General features: G+C 39.5%; 1 pseudogene; it reads left to right on the top strand.

The window, feature by feature from the left end:
- Nucleotides 1-701: 701 nt before the first annotated feature.
- Nucleotides 702-6,821, top strand: LOC125118135 (tigger transposable element-derived protein 1-like; annotated as a pseudogene).
- The last annotated feature ends 349 nt before the right edge of the window (nt 6,822-7,170 follow it).

Below are 7,170 nucleotides of genomic sequence, written 5' to 3'. Positions count from 1 at the left end.
TTCAGGAGGAAGCAACTGTAAGTGCAAAGGCCCAAGGTAGGAATGTGAATAGCAATTTTGAGGGGAAAAAAATGCTATTGTGCTTCCAAAAGAGTAATCAGGGGTAAGACTATCAGGAAGTGAGGTTATAGAGTTAACTGGACTGCATCTGGAAGGCTGTGTAGGAGTTTTTTTTCCCTTTTATCTTTTTAGGGCTGCACCCACAGCATATGGAGTTTCCCAGGCTAGGGGTCCAATAGAAGCTACAGTTGCCAGCCTACACCACAGCCACAGCAATGTGGGATCTGAGCTACGTCTATGACCTACACCACAGCTCACGGCAACACAGGATCCTTAACCCACTGAGCAAGGCCAGGGATCGAACCTGCAACCTCATGGTTCCTAGTCAGATTCGTTAACCACTGAGCCATGACAGGGACTCTGTGTAGGAGTTTGACTTTTACTCTGAGCCAAAAGTTGGGAAGCAATGATTTTTTTTCAACCAGAGGGAAAACATGATCTGATTTATGTAACAACAGGGTCATAGTGGCTGCTCTTTTGAGGACAGGCTATGGGGGGCAAGGTGAGAAACAGGGAGAACAGTTAGGATGCTTTTGCAGGGAACCAGACAAGAGAATGCGGAGGCTTGGCAAACAGTGTGAGGTGTCAAGGATTAGATATGAACTGAGAGGGAGGGAGAGAGAGAGACTGAGAAATCAAGGATGACGGCAGTTTTTGGCCTGAGCTGTAAGAAGGATGACGCTTCTGCCTACTGTGCGGGGAAGACTGAAGATGGAGTGAGTTTTGGTAGAACATCAAAAATTAAGTTGTGAATGTTCATTTTGGGATGCCAATTAGACAACCAGTGGAGACATTGAATAGGAAGTAAAATACAGTGGAATGGAGTTAAGGAAAGAAGTATGGACTGGTGATAGAAATTTGGGAGTCATTAACACGTAGATGGTATTTAAATCCTGGAGAAGAGTGTAGATAGTAGAGAGACTGACTCTAAGGATTGAGCTCTGGAGGACAACAGCGTTAAAAGTGCCATGAGGCGTTCCTGTCGTGGCTCAGCAGAAAGGAATCTGACTAGCATCCGTGAAGATACAGTTTCGATCCCTGGCTTTGCTCAGTGGGTTAAGGATTCGGCATTGCTGTGAGCTGTGGTTTAGTTTGCAGACTTGGCTTGGATCTGGTGTTGGCGTGGCTGTGGTATAGGCTACGGCCACAGCTCTGATTTGACCCCTGCTCTGGGAACCTTCATATGCCATGGGTGCGGCCCTAAAAAGCCAAAAACAAACAAACAAAAAAAATGCCATGAGAGGAAAGCAATCCGCAAAGGAAGCTTTGAAGACACAGCTGGTCAGGAGAAAAACCCAGAGTGCCATCCATGGAAGTTAAGTGAAGAAGTGGAATAAGAAAAGGGAGGGAATGCCTGTCATATTCAATGTTGCCTGTAGGTCGACTTAGATGAGGATTGGAAGTTGACCCTGGGGTTTATAATGTGAGGGTCGTTTTTGAGCAGGACAAGATCACCTTTGGTGGAGGCGGAGGTGCCAGCCTGCTTGTGGTGGGTTTAAGAAGAGAAATTAGGAGTTAGAGGCAGGAGGTATAGAGAACTGTTTCCGAGGGTCGTACTGCAAAAGGAAGCATGAAAATGAGGAGAGAGCTGACAGGAGAATTAAGGTCAAAGGAAGTTTGTTTTGTCAAATCAGAGAAATGATAGTTTATGTATGTGTCCCCACTGATGTGGACAGTGGAGTAGAAAGGGAAAAATTCAAGAAGAAGCAGGGGAGTTGCTGGAGTGATGTGCTATAGCAGGAGGAGGTGGCTTTGGCCTTGTATGGGGACAGCGACATTGTCCCCAGAGCAGCAGGGCTGGATATGCCAGTGGAGGTGTGACTGAGCCCGGCCATTCGTTATAACATTACAGAGTTCTCAGGTAGTTTGTCACATCTGGTCTGAAACTCCTTCTCCCTACAACTGACTAGGGAGAGTCTAGATTTTTTTCAATATTTTCAGCTTTTTGTCTTTTTAGGTCTGCACCTGTGGCATATGTAGGTTCCCACACTAGGGGTTGAATCAGAACCGTAGCCTCCGGCCTACACCACAGCTACAGCAATGCACGATCCGAGCCACATCTGTGACCTACACCCCAGCTCACAGCAATGCCAGATCCTTAACCCACTGAGCAAGGCCAGGGATTGAACCCGAAACCTCATGGTTACTAATAGGGTTCATTAACCATGGAGCCACAACAGGAACTCAAAGGGAAAGTCTAGACTTTAAAGAATGGAGCTGGAAGCCCAAATAGCTCCTGAGGACATTAGGTCCTGGGCCATTGTGAGGCTGTGGCTGATTGCGGTGGGCGGGGTGCAGGAATGAGCTTGAAGATGCTGCTTTCAGCCCCAGAATTTCAGCCTCCCCTGATTATTCCCTCTGCCCTAATGGAGACTGACAGTGCACTTATTTTAGAGCATGAATCACTTCAATTAAATGTATTTAATGTTATCTCTAAGACAGTACTTTTTAAAACTAGTGCTTGCATTTCAAACACGAGCCAGCAAAAGTATTTTTCTGAGTTTTGTAGCAAAACTGTGTTCCTTATTCCTAGTGAATGAATGAAATAGCAAGCACATTTTATGTTCATCTGTTTTTATATTTTCTGTCACAGTATTAGCTCACTTAATTATTCACAAATATAACAATACAGCTATTTTAAACCTTGTAAATTAAACATATAAATGGCTTTGGAGTTATGATCTGACATAGCAATCCTTCTCAGTGTAATTTATAATTTGACAGTAATGAAATTCATAAATAAGAAAAGCAGAGCTAAAAGAAGCAGAGAGAACCTAACTTATAATGACCAGTTACAATAAGAAAATAGCTTTTTGAATTGTTAAAGTTGATAATAGCTTAATTGCAAGCTATTAAATCTGAGAAATAATCTTTCAATCTCCTAACCTTTAAATTAAATATTTCCAATGCCGATTCTTGCCTACAGTAGTTTTATAAGAAGAAATCCAATTATTTCATCATAATAACCCATCTCTACATTAATTGGTTCAAATTACCATTGTTTAAACTTTTGGGGAAAACCAGCAGTTCCATTCCTAGGCACATAGCTCAGAGAAGTGGAATCAGATCTCTGCACAGAAACTTGTACATGAAGGTTCATAAAAGCGTGATTCATAAAAGCCAAAAAGTAGAATCAGCTGATAAAGCAGCTGATAAGCAGCTATGATATGTCCACTGGAACATTATGACAATAAAAAAGGATGAAATATGGATTCATGCTACAGCATGGATAAATCTTGGAGACATCATGGTAAGAAGCCAGACATATCATGTTAAAAAGCCCCATGTTCTGTGATTCTATTTATATGAAATGTCCAAATTAAATCTATACAGACAGAAAGCAGATGAATGGTTGATTGTGAGAGAGAAGAGAGGGCATTGGGAATGGGCAGCGACTGCTAGTAGGTATGAAGTTTCTTTTTGAGGTGATTAAAACATTCTAACTTTGAATACTGGTGATAGTTGCGTAACCCTGTGAGTATATTAAAAACCACCACATATGTATACTATAAAGGAGTTCGTTTTATGGTATGTGAATTGTATCCTAATAAAGTTGCTAGAATACTAGCTTTCACAAGACAGCATGGAAGCTACTTTAGATAGTCATTTAAAACCACCTTCCAACTAAGTTCAGAAATTTCATTCCCATTCTCCTCTAAAAAAAATTACAGCCAATCTATGACTCACTGTGAAAAAAAATAATGAGGGAAAAGAATAGTCATTTTCCATCATTTTTCTGATCTAGTGAATGACTATTGAAAGGTTGATTAAAGGTCAGAGGGGCACTGTATTTCTAGAAGTATTTTTTTAAACTACTTGAAATCCCAGACAATAAGTGTTGATTGTACAAGTAGACAAGCGCAGATGGATATGAAAAAGTGCCATTGCAATGCCAACTCAATATTTGGAAATTTCTCTCTAGAATGGAGTAATTTCTTTTTTCTTTTATTTAGTCTTTTCCCCATCTAGAAACAACCTGTAGGGCCACACAGTAAATTCTGTTGTGGGCGAGTATGTATAGGCCTCAGTGGAGTGGGAAACACTGATGTAAGGACATGGAGGTTCACCAAGTTGCTGGTGATCCAGACTAGTGTCCCTGACCAGACAGTCCAACAAAGACATTAAAAAATGTCATCTCTGTATTTCTTTCCAGGAGAACTTGCATTCTTTAGCTCATTAGAAGAATTCAGTGCATTGAAAGGATAAAGAAGTTGACTGAATACCACAGCAGAAATGCTAATGGCCCATTGTTTTATGAGGAACCTCCATATTGCTTTCCACAGTGGCTGCACCAATTTACACTCCCACAACGGTTCCCTTTTCACCACATCCTCTCCAAAACTTGTTCTTTGTGTTCTTTTTTGATGATAGCCATTCTGACAGGTGTGAGGTGTTATCTCATTGTGGTTTTGATTTGCATTTCCCTGATGAGTAGTGATGTTGAGCATCTTTTCTAGTGCATGTTGGCCATGTGTATTTCCTCTTTGGAAAAATGTCTATTCAGATCTTCTGACCGTTTTTTAATTGGGTTGTTTGTTTTTTTGATGTTGAGTTTATGAGCTGTTTTATGTATTTTTGGATATTAACCTCCCATTGGTCATATCATTTGCAAATATTTTCTCCCAAAGTAGGTTGCCTTTTCATTTTTTTGTGCAAAATCAGGTTCCATTTGTTTATTTTTACTTATTTTCTTTGCTTTAGGAGACTGATCAAAAAAAAATATTGCTACAATTTATGTCAAAGAGTGTTCTGCCTATGTTTTCTTCCCAGAGCTTTACAGTTTCTAGTCTTACATTTAGGTGTTTAATCCCATTTTGAGTTTATTTTTGTATATAATATTAGAGAATGTGCTAATTTCATTCTTTTAAATGTAACTGTCCACTTTCCTCAGCACCACTTATTGAAGAGACTGTCTTTTCTCCATTGTGTATTCTTGTCTCTTTGTCATAATTAATTGACTGTAAGTGGGCATGTTTATTTCTGTGCTCTCTCATTTCTTCTATTGGTTTCTGTGTCTGTTTTTGTGCCAATTCCTCACTGTTTTGATTATCGTAGCTTTAGTCTGAAGTCTGGAAAGGTTATGCCTCCAGCTTTGTTCTTTTTCATCAGGGTTGCTTTTGGCAATTCTGGGTCCCCTGTGGTCATTCTTTTTTGATGATAGTAACTAACATCTATTCTCTTAATAGCTTTCAAGTATACAATAAGGTATTTTAATTATAATCACTATACATTAGATCCTCAGAACTTAGTCATATTATAGCTGGAGGTTTGCCCCCTTTGTGTGATTTCCCCTGTTCCTAGCACAAAAATGCTAAGAAAGAGAAACAACCTTATTGCTGATCTGGAGAAAGTGTTAGTGGTCTGGATAGATCAAACTACCTACAACATTCCCTTAAGCTAACTCTCTTCAATTCTGTGAAGTTTAAGAGGTGAGAAAGCTGTAGAAGAAAAGTTTAAAGTTAGCAGAGTTTGGTTCATGATGTTTAAGGCAATAAACCTTAAGCCTCTAAAATATCTAAGTCTAATAAGTCTCTAAAATATCAAAGTCCAAGGTGAAGCAGCAAGTGCTGATGTAGAAGCTGCATCAGGTTTATCCATAAGATCTAGTTCAGATAATGAATAAAGGTGGCTACACTAAACAACAGATTTTCAATGTAGATGAAACTGTCTTATATTGGAAGAAAATGCCATTTAGGACTTTCATAGCTAGAGAGGAGAAGTCAGAGCCTGGCTTCAAAGGAGGGACTCTCCTGTTAGGGGCTAATGCAGCTTGATAATCACTTGAGGCCAGTGCTCACTTACTGTTCTGAAAATCCTAGGGCCCTTAAGAATTATGTTAAATCTACTCTGCCTGTGCTCTATAAATGGAACAATAAAGCCTTGATGTCAACACACCTGTTTACAACATGTTTTACTGAATATTTTAAGTCCACTAGGGCGGTTTACTGCTGTGAAAAAAAAGATTCCTTTCAAAATATGATTGCTCATTGGCAAAGCACCATGTCACTCAAGACCTGTGATGGAGATGGACAGTGGGGTTAATGTTATTTTCATGGTAACACATCTATTCTGTAGCCCAAGGAGTCATTTTGACATTCAAATCTTACTATTTAAGTAATACATTTGAAGGATTCACCATTCTTGGAGATGCCATTAAGAACATATGCGATTCATGGGAAAAGATCAAAATAACATTCACAGGAGTTTGGAAGAAGTTGATTTCAACCCTCCTGGATGACTTTGATGGGCTCATGACTTCAGTGGAGGATGTCACTACAGATGTAGTGGCAATAGACAGAAAACTAGAATTAGAAGTGGAGCCTGAAGATGTGACTGTGTTGATGCAGTCTCATGATTAAACTTCAGCAGATGGGGAGTTATTTCTTACGGATGAGTAAAGAAAAAGAAAGTGGTTTCTTGAGTTTGAACCTACTCCTAGTGAAGATGCTGTGAAGATTGTTGAAATGACAACAAAGGATTTAGAATATTACATCAACTTGGTTGATAAAGCAGTGTCAGGGTTTGAGAGGATTGACTCCAATTTGGAAAGAAGTTCTACTCCGGGTTAAATGCTATCAAACAGCATTGCATGCTGCAGACAAATCATTTGTGAAAGGAAGAGTCAATCAATGTTGCAAAATTTATTGTTGTCCTATATTAAGAAATTGTCAGAGCCACCCCAGCTTTTAGCCACCACCATCCTGATCATTCAGCAGCCATCCACGTCTAGACAAAAAGATTACAACTCTCTGAAGGCTTAGATTATGGTTTTATGGTTAGCATATTCTAGCAGTAAGTTTTTTTTTAAATTAAGGTATGTACATCGTTTTTTAAAGACATAATAATACTGCATACTTAGTAGACTACATACAGTACAATGTAAACATAACTTTTCTGTGCACTGAGAAACCAAAGAATTAACGTGACATCTTTTACTGCCATATTTACTTTACGGCAATGGTTTGGAATTAAACTTGCAATATCTCTGAGCCACGCCTATGTGTAACACAGAGAGAAGAACCAAATCCCCTTCAAATGTTGTAACATTTAAGAGTAAGGAAGGCAATCTAATTCATCATTCAAATAATCACAGGGTGCCACAGGGGCCAG

This window comes from Phacochoerus africanus, chromosome X (assembly GCF_016906955.1).
Source record: "Phacochoerus africanus isolate WHEZ1 chromosome X, ROS_Pafr_v1, whole genome shotgun sequence".
Lineage (NCBI taxonomy): Eukaryota > Metazoa > Chordata > Mammalia > Artiodactyla > Suidae > Phacochoerus > Phacochoerus africanus.
This window is presented reverse-complemented; position numbering and strand designations above follow the sequence as displayed.